This window comes from Aethalodelphis obliquidens, unplaced genomic scaffold (genome assembly GCF_003676395.1).
Source record: "Aethalodelphis obliquidens isolate GAN/ISIS:26980383/991018 unplaced genomic scaffold, ASM367639v1 scaffold87, whole genome shotgun sequence".
Lineage (NCBI taxonomy): Eukaryota > Metazoa > Chordata > Mammalia > Artiodactyla > Delphinidae > Aethalodelphis > Aethalodelphis obliquidens.
Genome location: NW_020838031.1, coordinates 1,658,123 through 1,675,256, shown reverse-complemented (window position 1 = coordinate 1,675,256; position 17,134 = coordinate 1,658,123).

Genomic DNA, 17,134 nt, shown 5'->3' with positions numbered 1-17,134 from the left:
CAATAACACAAATTAATGAACATGATACACCACATTAATAGATTGAAAGGTAATGATCATATGATCATCTCAATAGATACAGAAAAAGGTTTTGACAAAATTCAACATTCAGACAAAGTGGGTATGGGGGAACATAATTCAACATAATGAAGACCATATGTGACAAACCCACAGGCAACATTCTACTTAATGGTGAAAAGCTGGAAGCTTTTTCTTTAAGATCAGGAACAGGACAAGGATGCTGACTCTTGCAACTTTTATTAAATATAGTATTGGAAGTCCTAGCCACAGCAACAAGACAAGAAAAAAATAATAAAAGGAATCCAAATTGGAAAGAAAGAAGTAAAACTGTCACTGTTTGCAGATGATATGATAGAGAATCCTAAAGATGCTACCAGAAAACTATTAGAATTAATAAATGAATTCAGTCAAGTTGCAGGATACAAAATTAATACTCATAAATCTGTGGTGTTTCTATACGCTAATAACAAACTATCAGAAACAGAAATTAAGAAAATAAAGAAGGCCTAAATAAACAGAATACAGAGTTGATGGATTGGAAGATTCAATATTGTCAAGATATAAATCATCCCCAAATAAATTAGTAGATTCAATGAGATTCCAATCAGAATCTCTACAGTTTCTCCCAACCCCTAATGCCCCACCTTGTTATAATTAATCTATAATGTGTATGGAAATTCAAAGGGCCAAAACAAGGTATATGGACTTGTTCCATGAGATGTTAAGACTTATCATAAAACTATAGTAAATAAGAAAGTGTGATATTGCCTCAAAGATAGACAACCCATTGTGATGGAAAAAAGAACCCAGAAACTGCCCAACTTATATATGGACACTTGACTTATGACTATTTTGGCACTGCAAGAGAAATGGAAAAGAACAGTGTCTTTATAAATGGGGCCAGGATAATTGAATATCTATTTTGGAAAATGATCCCTTCCATAAAACATAAATAAAAATTAATTCTACTTTGATGGAAGCTCTAGATGTGAACGTCTACAAGGCTTTTATACAATAATCTATGAAGATATCTTCATGAATTTATAGTAGGGAAAACTTACAGGAAACACTAAAAGCACTAGCCATAAAGGAAAATATTGATAAACTGGATTCCATTACATTTAATAACCTCTGTTTATTAGAAGACACTGTAAAAAGACTAAAAATGCAAGCCACAGAATGTGAAAAGATATTTCAACACTTGTGTAACCAATAAAGGGCACATATCTAAAAGACATGAAATATTTCTATATGTCAATGAGTAAAGGACATATAACCCAATAGAAAAAATGGGCAAGTGACTTGAAAGGACAAGTCACAAGAGAGGATATCTGAATGGCCAATAAACATATCTTCAGCCTCATTGGTAATCAGGAAATGCAGTTGAAACGTACAATAATAGACTTCCAGCCACCCTCCTGCATGCCTAAAATTAAAAAGAGATAACACCAAATGTTGATGAGGATGTGTAGCATCAGGCACCCCTACTACTGCTAGTGAGTGTAAATCAGTACAACTTTGGAAAACAAATCATTATCTATAAAAGTTAAGTGTATGCTCAGCCTTTGACCTGGCATTTCCTCTCCTAGTTATATACACAACAGAAATGCATGCATAGGTACAGCAAGAGAGTACACAAAAATGTTCATAGCATTATACTTATAATAGCCAAAACCTGGAAACAGTCAAAATGGACATCAGTAGGGTAGAGGAACAGTTAATAGAATGGCTGAATATTCCTACCACAAAATGAATTCATAGCACAGCAGTGAAACAGAGCAAACCACAGTTACCTGAGACACGAAGAAATCTCACAAACAATGTTGAGCATAGGAAATCAGATGCAAGAGAGTAAAACTGTACGATTCTATCTGTATAGTTTAACAAATAGGAAATTTAAGAATAGTGCTAGAAGTGATATAGCGGTTAGGTTTGGAGGGAAAATACAATGATTGGGCAAAGGCATGAAGGGTGAATCTGGGTGCTGCAAGTGATTTATTGAGCTGTACAATTTTTGTTGTGTGCAGTTTTCAGGTTTCTTTTTTTTTTATTTTTTTAAGGCATTGGATATAAGGGGAGAAACAGAAAGTTGCTATCTCCCTATCACTGGCAGGGTTCCAATCATAATTACACAGCGCTAGGATGCCCGAATAGAGGCAAAGAGGACCTCCCTTGGAGAGCAAGCTGACCGTGAATACTCACCCGTTTATTTTTATTTTTGTAAGATTACAAAATAACACAAGCTCATTATAGAAGATTAGAAATGTAGAGTAAAATTTGAAAAAGCAGACATTTTAGTATCTCATCAATGAGAAGCCATCACAACTCACATTTTGATTTTTTTTCCTTTTAGATTTTTTCTTTACATTTTTCTATGCTTGTCGTCCCATAATAGCTTCAGAAATCCTTCTTAAATCCAACTGTCTCTTAAGAATTTCACATGTTTAAAAGTTCTGTGGGGCTTCCCTGGTGGCGCAGTGGTTGGGAGTCTGCCTGTCAATGCAGGGGACACAGGTTCGAGCCCTGGTCTGGGAAGATCCCACATGCCACGGAGCAAATGGGCCCGTGAGCCACAACTGCTGAGGCTGCGCGTCTGGAGCTTGTGCTCCGCAACGAGAGAGGCCGCGACGGTGATGGGCCCACGCACCCCGATGAGGAGTGGCCCCCGCTCGCCGCAACTGGAGAAAGCCCTCGCACAGAAACGAAGACCCAACACAGCCAAAAATAACTAAATAAAATAAATAAATAAAATTTAAAAAAAAAAGTTCTATGTAAGTATCCTTTTTGAGAACCCACAACGTTTCGTGCAGTGGCTGTACTATACTGGAAATTTAGGTTGTTCATAATTTTTCTATATAATAAATGAGTTTTTGGTCAAAATCTTGTACAGAAATACTGATTTGTATTGTTTTCCTAGGTTAGATTACCTAGGAGGGAAATGACTAGAATAAATAGTAGAAGCATTTTTAAGGCTCTTAAACATTCTCACATTGCTTTTCTGAAAGGTTGTAACTACAATTTATAATGCCATTGACACCCACTACTCTTTCTATGCTCTCCTGTGTGGAAACAACAGTGTGGAACAGACAGCATCTTTTATAGAGGAGAGGTCACACGTGGCTCTTGTGGAGAAAGGTAAGTGAGAGCCACTCACAGGTTGTGTGTCTGCACATGCAGCCAGGCTCAGGCAGCTGTGGGGTAGCCTCTGTCCAGGGCATGGCATCTTATCTCTGTGGCCCTTTGGTTCTTCCTCCCCCAGATCCTTGGTTAGCACGTTTGAAAGACCTGAAAGTTTGAGCACCCACAAGAGCCTCCCACTCTGGTCTCTCCCATCACACACATATCCACATTCAAGCACATTCAGACATATATACAAATACATACACGCCATACACAGCACAGACACACAGAGAGAAAAATCTGTTAGCTACAACTATTTTTACCCATATTTATAAACAGTCCTGTCCACTCCTGCAGTGTTCCATCTATCTTGGCAGTCTTATGAGGGTGGCCTTATTAAATTGCTATTTTGGTATTCGTAGCATGTGTTTTTGCTATAGTACATGCATAGCACCTTGGGAGGGGCATTGTCCAATAAACAAAACATTCATTCATCACTGTCGCTGCTTAAGTTCTTGTTCTCTTACTTCTCTCTAGATTTTCCTTTTTATTGGAGCCAAATCATGCAGCAAATGAAGTCTGACATCTGTGAAACGTCTCATACCCATGATTTGGACTATGTGCTGTGAAATTCCACCAAAGCAAAATAAAGCATAAGATAAAGGAGTCCTTACGAGCCTTGGATTATACCATGTGAGCCAATTTAACCACTTACCACTGACAGGAGTCTGCAGTCTATCCCCTCTTTATCTCCTTTCCATTTGCCAGTATTCTGCCTTTAAATCACCCCTTTACTCCTTCACCCTTTAAGGGCTCCAGAAAATTCCTTCTCTTTAAGCAGCTTTCACATTTGCTTGATTTCAGTTCAGTGGTCCACGGATGTGCTGAGTGCTGAAGTAGGTGGTGAGCGTGTAAAGGGAAGTAAAGCATGGCCCCATCCCTTAAGGTCTCAGAGTCCAGGGGGAAGACGGGCAGGGGTGCGGTGGCCCATGGGCATGGCGGGTATCTCTGGGGGGTCAGTGTTAGTGCCAACCAAGGGAGGAGGGGCAACGAGATCACCAGGGCACAAAGTCTGGGCAAGAGCTTCCACTTAGCCGCCCCATCCACTTTTTCTCTAGTTAATCATGTGCTCCAGTAACTGCTAAGAACCCTGGAACCCCTAGGAGCACAGGAAGAAATACGTGTCACCCTAGGATTCAGTTAAGAGGAGGTGTTTCCTCTCTGCCACCACTTACTCAACCTCCTAAGACATTTTAAAATAGTTCTTGTTTCCTTATGGACAACTTCCTATATTTTTCTTAAAATAAGGAGAAATTCCTACTTAGATGACCTCATAATACATTTTAAAATATTATTTATTGTATCCTTATGGACAATCTCCTATTTTTTCTCAGAGAAGGGGAAATTCATAAGTAAAAGAAGATTGCATGGGTGTTGCTCTGCCTCACATTTCACCCTGGATGCTATATTCCTCGGTCCTCATGTGACACGAAGGCAGCCTTTGGGCGCTCCCACGGGGAGGGTGACGTGAAAATAACATTCCCGGTGATTCTCTGGACTCACATAGGTCACTCTTAGAAGGAAACAGACTGAAGCATTAGGTCCGTGTGTGTGGGAGGAGAAGATGTGTTTTGCAGAGATGACAGCTCTTTATTCAGGGACATTCCACAAAATAGGGGGTGATGGATAAAGAGACGGAGCGGCAGAAGCCAGGTCCTCAGAACGTCTCTGAGCAGTGGGGTCGTTTCCACACTTATTCTCTGAATACTTTAAAGAGGCGAATTAGTTACTTAGTGGATCTATTTGGTAGAGCCTGCCTGGGCCAGGCACTGGGGGAGCTCTGGAGGTACCAGCAAGGTCCTCCTCCTTCAGGGAACCCACGTTCTAGTGGAGAAGACAGCCAACCAACAAGGGGGAGATGCTAGAGGGTAATTGGGGTGGGAGCTGCCCTAGTGTGGTGTGACACAAGGCCTCTCTGGAGACATCCACCTATGGAAAAGATACTGGGGAAACTGGGTGACTTCTAGAGTTCTGTTTTTCTAGTTGTGTAAGTTTGCTGGGGCTGCCTTGACAAAGGACTACAGACAAGGTGCCTTCAACAACAGACATTTATTGTCTCATGGTTCTGGAAGCTGGAAGTCCAAGGTCAAGGTGTCAGCAGGGATGGCTCCTTCTAGGGCCTCTCTCTTTGGTGTACAGACAGCCATCTTGTCCCTGTGTCTTCACACCATCCTCCCTCTGTGCTTGTCTGTGTCCTATTCTCCAGTCAGATTGGATCCGGGCCCACCCTGATGCATTCATTTTAACTTAATTACTTCTGTAAAGGCCCTATCTCCACATACAGTCACATTCTGAGGTCCTAGGGGTTAGGGCTTCGATATAAGAATTGTGGGGAACACAATTCAGCCCATACACTGGTTATAATAATAAAATGAGCCCTTGGTTGAGACCCTATCATGGACTAGATGCTTGACCTCTCCCAGCTCTTAACGGCACCCCTGCCCCCCCCAACAGTCTCCAAGCTACACTCTTGAGGAAGTTGAAGCTCAGGGAAGGTAAGAGACTCACCCAAAGCCAAAAGGACAGAAAATTCTAAAAGCAGAATTTAAACTTAACCTTATCGGCATCAAGATTCTTCACCACAGCTAAGCGTCCAGGAAGCCACTGACGGAAGCCTGGTCTTGAGCAATACCTTTGTGGCTATAAATCAGGGCTGGTACTTGGTAGACCGTGAGGTAGGTGAGGTTTTCCCTCCGCTGGCCTCTGTTTCCCAGGAAAGCAAGGAGGGCTGTGTGGTGGTGGTGTCCGCAGATGTGTTCAGCCACACTCTGCATTGTCCAGCTCTTTGATCCTAGGGAAGTTCTTCAAAAACTCCAAGTTATTCCATTTTCCCATGTGTAAAAGCTTTCAAAGGTGGTTGTGGTGATTAGAAGAGATAAGATTCATGAAGTACATGAAGTGTGAGGTGTGTGCTCTCTGAAGTGCTAGGATACTCAGTTTCCTCACCTGTGGAATGGGAATTAACAGTCACTCTTCAGGACCTTTGAGCTCTGTGACTGAGAGGGTGTATGGACCAGGTGAACAGTGTTCATAGAGATGGCAGCTGCCTGGCTGTTGGCCCTTCCTTCTCCCCTTCCTCATGCTGCCGCTTCTCCATCCCACCATTTCTGCTCTGTGGACCCTGCCTGCCTGACCTAAGCCCTGTCCTGGTTCTGTCGTGATAGCTCACTGTTCTCATGGACTACTGTGTTCCCACACGGACAGGTTCTGAGCGCATTTCCAGGAGCTCCTTACTCTCATGGGCATGTGGGTCCCTGACCAAGACGATACATCACACTGGACTCTCACAGCAAGCTGTCAGCGGTTTCACGTGACAGCAGCAGTCATCTCAGTCAGGGCTGGCTGCTAAAACAGTGAACACCTGATTAACTGATTTAATGAAGACTTCTACAACTCATAAATTGTTCAGGCATGCCTTTAACTCAGAAGGTCTCTTCTAGGTTAATTGCCTAAGTGCTTTTTAAAATTGTTTTAATGAACCATGCTGCAGTTGGATTCTGTATCGCTTATTTATTTTTCTATCAACAAGAGAAAGGTGCATGAATATGTGAAAAAAATAATCAAGGGAATGTGTGAGATGGAAAAATGGATCCACACAGCAGCTGTCTTGCCCTGGCCCAGGGTTTTAAAGTCACAGCAAAAGCTGGAATTCTTCCCTTTCCTCTTCTTTCCCTCTTGCTACATCTCACACACTCCGCTTGAAGACTGTGACATGGAGATGCAGCAGCTCAGAAGTCAATAAACCTGTGCAAGCCCATCACTCTTATGCACAAAGTCTACAAGCCACACAATTCCAGGGGGTGGTTTACAGCCTGACAGTAAACTCTCTCCTGCTGCTGGATGATGCCAGGTCTCTTGCACATTGATAAGCTGTCATCATACCTGCCTGACTCCATACCCCTCCCCGTATACCTGTTGCCATGTGTCTTTCCGAAAGGATCCAGAGGGGGTCGTGGGAGGTTTATAGGCTCGTGTGTCTGCAGAGGTGAGCAAAGTGAGAACCGGGTGGATAGCCGCTCTGATGTGACCACCCCTAATTTTATCCTGGATCTTACAGAACAGGAAGTGGGGGGAGGGTGAGAGAGAGGCACAAAGGAAGTGCTCATAAGAGAGAGAAAATGAGGCATGGACATATATACAGTACCAAACGTAAGGTAGATAGCTAGTGGGAAGCAGCCGCATAGCACAGGGATATCAGCTCGGTGCTTTGTGACCGCCTGGAGGGGTGGGATAAGGAGGGTGGGAGGGAGGGAGATGCAAGAGGGAAGAGATATGGGAACATATGTATACTTATAGCTGATTCACTTTGTTATAAAGCAGAAACTAACACACCATTGTAAAGCAATTATACCCCAATAAAGATATTAAAAAAAAAAAAGATAGAGGGGAAAGATACCTAGGTAGAGTGGAAGAGAAAGACTGTTAGAATGTGGAAAATAATTACTCTAAAGAGAAAGAGCTAGAAATATAAAAAGAATTAGGAGTCAAGAGATAGAAAGGTAGGGAGGAAATGAGAAATAAAATGTAAAAGAGAAAAGGAAGATATAGTGAGAGAGGAGAAAAGAAACAAAGTGGTGCATATTGAGGGAGGATTAAAATTACCTGGAAATGTTATTTGTCAAGGTAGCGATGTGACCACCATTCACTGTCTCTGAAGTTAGAGAAAATTCCTGGGCTTCACTCCTGAAGTCTGCATGTCCCCTGTTATGTTCTCAAGGTTGCTTAGATAATGACTTCATTGATCTAAATCCTGGCTGGATTCAACCTGCCATTTGTACTACACAAGTTCAGGGACTGGGCGCTGGAAGTTACTGAAGTGTGACACCCAGCACTTGCCCCGGCTTCTTCAGTCCTAACTGCTGGCTCACCCTCTGTGTCCTCAACTTGTTCAGGTTGCTATTTGAAATGTTTGCTATTTCAGGAGACCCATGGCCCATGACCATGGGGCAGAAACCTTGATCAATTTGATGAGGAGAGGTTTATGGAAAGGCAAGCTGCTCAGCTTGGGGCCAGAAAAACCTGGAATGTGGGGTTACCCAGATGACATACACGTCTTACGATCCTTATCTCCTGTCACTCCTGCACTGGTCCCTAAAGTCTGGAAAATTTATCTTACATGTTTCCTTGTGGAATCTGAATTACAAACACTGCAAAAAAAAAAAAAAAAAAGGCAATACGCTTTTTAAAAAAATTGAGGTATAGTTAATTTGCAATGTATTAATTTCAAGTGTACTGCAAAGTGATTCAATTATATATATATAATATATGTATATAAAATATTTTTCAGATTCTTTTCCATTATAGGTTATTACAAGATATTGAGTATAGTTCCCTGTGCTATACAGTAGGTCCTTGTTGTTTATCTATTTTATATATAGTCGTGTGAATATATTGATCCCAAACTCCTAATTTATCTCCCCTGCCCCACTATCCACTTTGGTAACCATACATTTTTCTATGTCTGTGAGTCTATTTCTCTTTTATAAATAAGTTCATTTATATCATGCTTTTTAGATTCCACATGCAAGTGATAGCATATGATATTTGTCTTTGTCTGACTTCACTCAGAATGACAATCTCTAGGTCCATCCGTGTTGCTGCAAATGGCATTATTTCATTCTTTTTTATGGCTGAGTAGTATTCCATTGTATATATATATAGTGCATCTTCTTTACCCATTCCTCTGTCAATAGGGGAGGGAGAAGGGGAGGGGGTCTGGCCCCACCCACCATAGTGTGAGTGACATCTGTGAATAAACAGAACAGCACAGGGCGACTGGAGACGTTTTATTGCCCTTGGAGACCCCTCCTCCTGGAGGCTGCCTTCTGTCACTGAAGGATCCCGGGGCTGGGGGCCAAGAAGCTGCAGCTGGCTTAGTTGGTTGATGGCCTAGAGAGGGAAACACAAGGTGGCTGAGGATGGGAACTATGGGGGCTTCAGACACCTAAGGGAATCCCAAGACCACCCCCCCAACACACACACACACACACACACACACATACACACACACACACACCAGGGAACTCAACAGGGATGAGTGTGTATGGGGCAGAATGAGGCAGGGTGGTGGCACAGAGCACACGAGGAGCCAGACCTGGGTGACCAGCCTTGCCCTGCCGCAATTAGGTTGCTCCCATGTCCTGGCTATCGTAAACTGTGCTGCTATGGGGTGCATGTGTCTTTGCAAATTAGAGTTTTCCCTGGATATATGCCCATGAGTGGGATTGCTGGATCATATGGTAGTTCTATTTCTAGTTTTTTGAGGAACCCCCATACTGTTTTCTATTGTGGTTTCACCAATTTACATTCCCACCAACAGTGCAGGAGAGTTCTCCCTCTTTTCCCCACACCCTCTCCAGCCTTGATTATTTGTAGACTTTTTGATGATGGCCATTCTGACTGGTGTGAGGTGATACCTCATTGTATTATTACTTTTTTTTTTGCGGTACGCGGGCCTCTCACTGTTGTGGCCTCTCCCGTTACGGAGCACAGGCTCCGGACGTGCCGGCTCAGCGGCCATGGCTCACGGGCCCAGCCACTCCGCGGCATGTGGGATCCTCCCAGACTGGGGCACGAACCCGTGTCCCCTGCATCGGCAGGCAGACTCTCAACCACTGCACCACCAGGGAAGCCGCCTCATTGTAGTTTTGATGTAAGGCAATACTCTTTATCTTTACACTGCTTATACAATGATTGCACAGGTATTAATTGTTCCTCACACTTAAGTCAATAACCAGCTCCACTTAATTTTCATGTGGTATTATTATCATCCTTTCCCTTATGGTTAGTGGTTTCTGTGTCTTATTTAAAAATCCTTACCTACTTCAGACTCACAAAAAAATTCTCCTGTGTATGTTCATGAAGATCTACTGTTTAACTTTTCACACTTAAATCTATAATCCACTTGGAATTTATTTTTGTATATGGTGTGAGGTGGTAGGGAGGGTCAAGTCTCATCTTATCCGCATTTGGATACTTAACCATGCAGCATCATTTATTGAAAGTCTGTTTTTTCCGTGCTGTTTTGCGGTGCTACTCCTGCACACGTGTATTCATGAATCTGTTTTTGGACCATATTCTCTTCCATTGGTTCATTTGTCTGTTCTTCCTCTAATCTCACTCTTTCCAACTTTATAATAAGTAAGAATGATAAAGTCAGTCCTTCCCATTGTGCTTCTGTAGAATGCCTTGGCTTTTGCATTTCCCCATAAATTTTAGAATCAGTTTGTCAATTTCTACACAAACACACACTCACACATCAGGGATTTTTATTGGGATTTTATTGAATCAATCAATTAGAGGATAATATCTCTACAAGTTTCCTCCATTCTTTGGCTTTTTCTATCTCTTGGTATATTTTAATCCATGATCATTGTACCTTCTTCCACTTATTTACATCTTTTTGAGTTTCTCTGAATATTGTTTCCTTGCTTTGAATATCTTTCATTAGATTTGGTTCTATATAATTTAATATGCTATTGTATATAATATCAATTTTAAAGTTTATTTTATATTTATTGCTGCTATATAAGAATACAATTATTTTTGTACTTTCTGTATTGATCTTCTACCTGGCAATTTCCTGCAGTAATCTGTAAATTAAATTTTTTTTTCTGCATACACAATTACATTATTTGAGAAAAAAGCCAGTTGTAATTTTTACCTTCCAACTTTTATACCCAATATTTATTTTCATTGCGTTATTGCATTGGTTTGAACCACCAATAAAATGTTAAATAGTGGTGGTGATAGTAGACATCCTTATCCTGACCTAAGAGGGAAAGATTTTCATATTTCACCATTAAATATAATATTTGCTGAAGAGCTTTAAAAAATTATAAATGGATACAGAATGCTATCAAGTGCTTTTTCTGCATATATTGAGATACTTGTATGATTTTTCTTTTTTATTCTGTGAAGTGAATAACACTGATTGGTTTTCAAATGTAAAGCTTGTCTTGCATTCTTAGAATACACCCAACTTGGTGATGCTGTGCTATACTTTTTATGTATATTGCTGGATTTGGTTTGCTGGTATTTTATTTAGGATTGTTGGACATTTCATGAGTGAGATTGGTCTATAAGTTTGTATATATAACTGTTTTTGTGGGTTTTGGAATCAAAGTCACACCGGCCTGATAAAACAAGTGAAGAGAAGTTCCCTCTTTTTCTATTTTTTGCAAGAGCCTTTATTCCCTTTAGATAGGCATTACTTTTACTTAGATATTTGCTATAATTTGGCAAAGTGAAGTCATCCAGGACTGCATTTTTGTTTGTGGAAAGAATATTTCAAAGTGTTTTAAAAATATTTTTTGAGGTATAATTTACAAACAGTAACATTCACTCTTTTTTTTTTTTTTTTTTTGCGGTACGCGGGCCTCTCACTGTTGTGGCCTCTCCCGTTGCGGAGCACAGCCTCCGGACGCGCAGTCTCAGCGGCCATGGCCCACGGGCCCAGCCGGTCCACGGCATATAGGATCTTCCCGGACCGGGGCACGAACCCGTGTCCCCTGCATAGGCAGGCAGACTCTCAACCACTGCGCCACCAGGGAAGCCCCACTCACGCTTTTTAGGTGTATATAGTTCAATGAGTTTTCACAAATATATACGGTTGTGAAACCACCACCAGAGTGAGTACACAGAACCTTCCTGTCAGGCCAGAAAGTTCCCTTATCCCTTTTTTGTAGTCAGTTCCTTCCCTTGCATCCCGGTCCCAGGCAACCACTGCTCAGCTTTCTGTCCCTGTCTCTTTGCCTTTTCCGGGATGCGTCGGTACCGATGACATCACAAAGCGCACCTTCTGAGCCTGGCTCCTTCACGGAGCGCAAAGCCTGTGAGAGTCACCTGGTTGTGGCCTGTCTGGACTTTATTCCTCTTTCCCGCTGTGTCACTGGTCAGGCAAATGGAAGCACCCTAGTTTGTTTATCCAGTTTGGGCTGTTATGAAAAGGTGGCTAAAAACATTCCTGTACAGGTCTTGCTGTGGACATACCTAGGAGTAAATAGCTAGGAGGGGTAAATCCCTAGGCGTGGGGTTGCCGGGTCCTACGGGAAGTGCATGTTACACTTACTAGAAATGACCAAACTTGCCCAGAGTGGCTCTACCGGCTCATCCTCACCGGCATCCTCACCAATATTTGATATTGTAAGTTTGAAAAAAACCAAAACAACCACTTTTGTTTTGGGGTTTGTTTTTTTTTTTAAACAACTAGTAAGTTTTATTTATTTTTTTAATTTAATTTTATACTGGGGTAGAGTTGCTTTACAATGTTGTGTTTCAGGTGTACAGCAAAGTGATTCCGTTATACATATACAAGTATCTATTCTTTTTCAGATTCTTTTCCTGTATAGGTTATTTCAGAATATTGAGTAGAGTTCCCTGTGCTATACAGTAGGTCCCTGTTGATTATCTATTTTATGTATAGTGGTGTGTATCTGTTAATCCCAACCTCCTAATTTATCCCTCCCCTGAATTGGGGGTTTTAATATGCACTTTTGTAATGAAAACTAATACTAAGCTTATTTTCATGTGCTTATTTGCTATACATATAACTTTAGTGAAACATCTATTCAAATCTTTGGTTCAGTTGTTGTAGGGTTGCCTTCTTATAATTTAATTGGAAGATTCATTTATTTATTTTGGATACAAGTCTTTTCTCAGATATGTGTTATAGAAATATTTTCTCTTAAGACTATAGCTTGTTTTTTTCATGTTAAAGAGCAGAAATTAAAAATTTTGATGTGCTGTTTTTACCATTTTTTTCTTTTGTGGTTCATGTTTTTAGTGTCTTGTCTAAAACTACTTTGCCTAACCCAAGTGACAAAGGTTTTCCTATGTTTTCTTCTATAAATTTTATAGTTTAGCTCTTCCATTTAGGTCTATGATTTTGAGTTAATTTTTGTATATCTTGTATGTGTTCAGGATCTTTTAAAAGTTTGTGGGAAAGACTATCATTTCTCCATTGGATTATCATGGCACCTTTGTCAAAATCCAATGGCCTGTATATGTGTGGGTCTATTTCTAGACACTCTGTTCCTACATGTCTGTCCTTACGCCAAAACCCCATTCTTTTGATTACTGTACCTTCATAGTAAAACTTGAAATCAAATGTTGGGGATCCTCTAACTTTGTCGTTCTTTTTTCAGAACTTCTGTATTTCAAATATATTTTACAATCACCTTATCAATTTCTACAGGGGAATAAAAAAGGCCTGCTGGGGTTTTGATTGAGTTTGCACTGAATATGTAGATCAGTTTGGGGAGAACTGACATCCTGATAATATTGAGTTTTCCTCAATATTATAAACATGATATACCTATACATTTATTTAGATCTTCTTTAATTTCTAGCAGCAGTGTTTATAATTTTCAGCATCCAAGTTTTGCCCATCTTGTTGGATTTATCCCTAAATATTATATAGTTTAATACTATTATAAAGGGTGTTTTAAATTTCAATTTTTGATGGTTTGTTGCAAGAACACAGAAACAAAATTGATTTTTATATTGACTTTTTGTCTTACGACCTTGTGAAATCCACTTATTAATTCCAACTCTTTTGTAGATTCTTTGAGCTTCCTACATAAAAGAGAGTGTTGTCTGTGATTAAAGACAGGTTTATTTCTTCCTTTTGTTTCACATCTTTAGCTCGTTGTACGGGCAAAGGACTCTAGTTCAAGGCTGTATAGAATTAGTGACAGCAAATATCATTCTCCTGTTCTATCTTAGGGGTAAAGCATTCAGTCTTTCATCATTAAATATGTATGAGGTTAGCTGTAGGTTTCTTATAGATTCCCTTTGTCAGGTTGAAGAAGTTCTCACCTATTCCTAGTTTTCTGAGAGTTTTAATTATGAATGGAAGTTGAATTTTTTCCAATGTTTTTTCTGCATCTGTTGAGCTGATCATGTGGGATTCTTTTTTTTTTTTTTTTTTTTTTCTGTACGCGGGCCTCTCACTGCTGTGGCCTCTCCCAATGCGGAGCACAGGCTCCGGACGCGCAGGCCCAGCGGCCATGGCCCACGGGCCCAGCCGCTCCGCGGCACGTGGGATCCTCCCGGACCGGGGCACGAACCCGTGTCCCCTGCATCGGCAGGCGGACTCCCAACCACTGCGCCACCAGGGAAGCCCCATGTGGGATTCTTTTCTTTTTAAATCTGTAGATTGGGTGAATTGCAATGATTGGTTATTACATGTTGAACCAAGAATTCCTAGGATAAACCCAACTTGATCTTTTTTTGATATATTGTAGAATCAATTTGGTAATATTTTATTGCGTATTTTTGCATTTCTTTTCATCATGGACATTAGTCTGTGGCTTTCTTTTCTCATAATATCTTTGTCTGATTTGGGTGTCAGGGTAATGCTGGCCTCATAGAACGAGTTGGGAAGTGTTCCCTGTTCTTTTATTTTCTAGAAAATTTTTATGGAGAATCAGTATTATTTCTTTCTTAGTTGGTAGGATTCACCAGTGAAGCATGGATATGGAGTTTTCCTATCAGAAAGGTTTTAAATATGAATTCTTTTTCTTTAATATATATAGTGCTATTCAGGTTATGTATTTATGTTTACTTGACTGAGCTCTGGTAATTTGGTGATTTCAAAAGGATTTATCCACTTCACTTAAGTGTGTTGAATTTATTTTCATATAGTTGTAGCTCATACTCATACTCCCGTATATATTTTTTATTGTAGTAAGGACATTTAACATGAGATTTACCCTCTTGACAAATGTTTAAGTGCACAGTACACTAATGTTAACCGTAGGCACCACGTTGTACAGCAGATCTTTAAAAGGTATCCATCCTGCAGAACTGAAACTTTATATCCATTGAGTAGCAACTCCATATTGTCCCCTTACCAACGCTTGACAGTCTGTTGGATCTGTAGTTACGTCATCTCTTTCCTTCTTGATATTGATAATTGTGTCCTCTCTGTATATCTTTTTTCCCCCTCTGATCAATCTGCATAGAGATTTAACAATATTACTTTCTTCAAAGAATCAAGCTTTGCTTTTATTGATTTTTACTTTGTTTTTGTGTTTTCAAATTCATTTATTTCTGTTCTTATTGTTATTATTATTTCCTTCCTCTGCTTACTTGGGTAATTTGCTTTTCTTTATCCAGTTTCTGAAGGTAGAAACTTAGATCCTTGGTTTGAAATCTTTGTTGTTTTTTAATACAAGTATTTAATGCTACTGATCTCCCTCTTGACATGGGTTTAGCTTGTGTCTCACAAGTTTTGATAGGTTCTAGTTTCCTTTTCATTTGATTTAAATTTTTCTGACTTTGCTTTTGAGTTCTCCCTTGTTTTGTATGCTATCTAGAAGTATGTTGTTTAATTTCAAACCCTTCAGGGATTCTCAGATATATTTCTGTTACTGATTCTTTGCTGAATTCTGTTGTGAAAAAAGATACCTATTAGATTTCAATTCTTTTAAAGTTTTGAGATTTGTTCATGGCTCAGCATATGATCTCTCTTGGTGAATGCTCCATGCATACATTTGAAACGAATCCACACGCTTGAAAAGAACGTGTATTCTGCTGTTGTCAGGTTGAACATTCTATAAATGTCACTTAGCTCATGTTGGTCGATAGTCTTGTTCAGCTCCTCTACATTCTTATTAATGTTATGTTTTCTTGTCCTTTTTTTTTTTAATTTTTATTTATTTATTTTTGGCTATGTTGGGTCTTCGTTGCTGCGTGCGGGCTTTCTCTTGTTGCGGCGAGCGGGGGCTACTCTTTGTTGAGGTGCACGGGCTTTCTCATTACGGTGGTTTCTCTAGTTGCGAGCACGGGCTCTAGGCGCACAGGCTTCAGTAGTTGTGGCGCACGGGCTTAGTTGCTCCGCAGCATGTGGGATCTTCCCGGACCAGGGCTCGAACCCGTGTACCTTCCATTGGCAGGTGGATTCTTAACCACTGTGCCACCAGGGAAGCCCTCTTGTTCTTTTAATTAAGCAGAGAGAAGTGTTAAACTCTCCAAATATGATTTTTCCTTCTACCAGGTTTTCCTTCATGTATTGTTATTATGTGCATACACAGTTAGGATTATGTCTTTTTGATCAACTGTCCCCAATGTCATTATGTAATGTCCTTACTCATGGTAATATTCATTGTTCTGAAATCTAATTTTTCTCTATTAATATTAGTATAGCCACTCCTAGTTTTGTTTGTTTGTTTTTGTTTTTGCCGTATGTTGCGGAGCACAGGCTCCAGACACACAGGCTCAGCAGCCATGGCTCACGGGCCCAGCTGGTCCACGGCATGTGGGATCTTCCCAGATCAGGACACGAACCCGTGTCCCCTGCATCGGCAGGCGGACTCTCAACCACTGCGCCACCAGGGAAGCCCCACTCCTAGTTTTTTGATTAGTGTTTGCATAACATATCTTTTTCTATCCTTTTACCTTTAACTTACATATTTATTTATATTTAAATTTGTTTCTTATAGACAGCGTATCATTGGGTCTTGGTTTTCTTACCCAATCAGACAATCTTTGCCTTTTAATTTGGGGTATTTAGTCTACCTATACCTAATGTAATTATTAATATAGTTGGATTTAAATAAACTATATTATTCATATTGTCCCATTTGTCTTTTTGATTAGTGTTTGCATAGCATATATTTTTCTCTCTTTTTACTTTTAACTTACATATTTATTTATATTTAAATTTGTTTCTTCTAGACAGCATATCACTGGCTCTTCTTTTCTTATCTAATCAGACAATCTTTGCCTTTTAATTTGGGGTATTTAGTCTCTCTATATCTAATGTCATTATTAATATAATTGGATTTAAATCAACTATATTACTCATATTGTCCCATTTGTGTTTTGTCCCCTTTTGTTCTGTTTTTCTCCCTTTTTTTGTATTAAAATTATTCACAGGGAACTTGTCTCAATACTCTGTAATGACCTATATGGGAAAAGAATCTGAAAA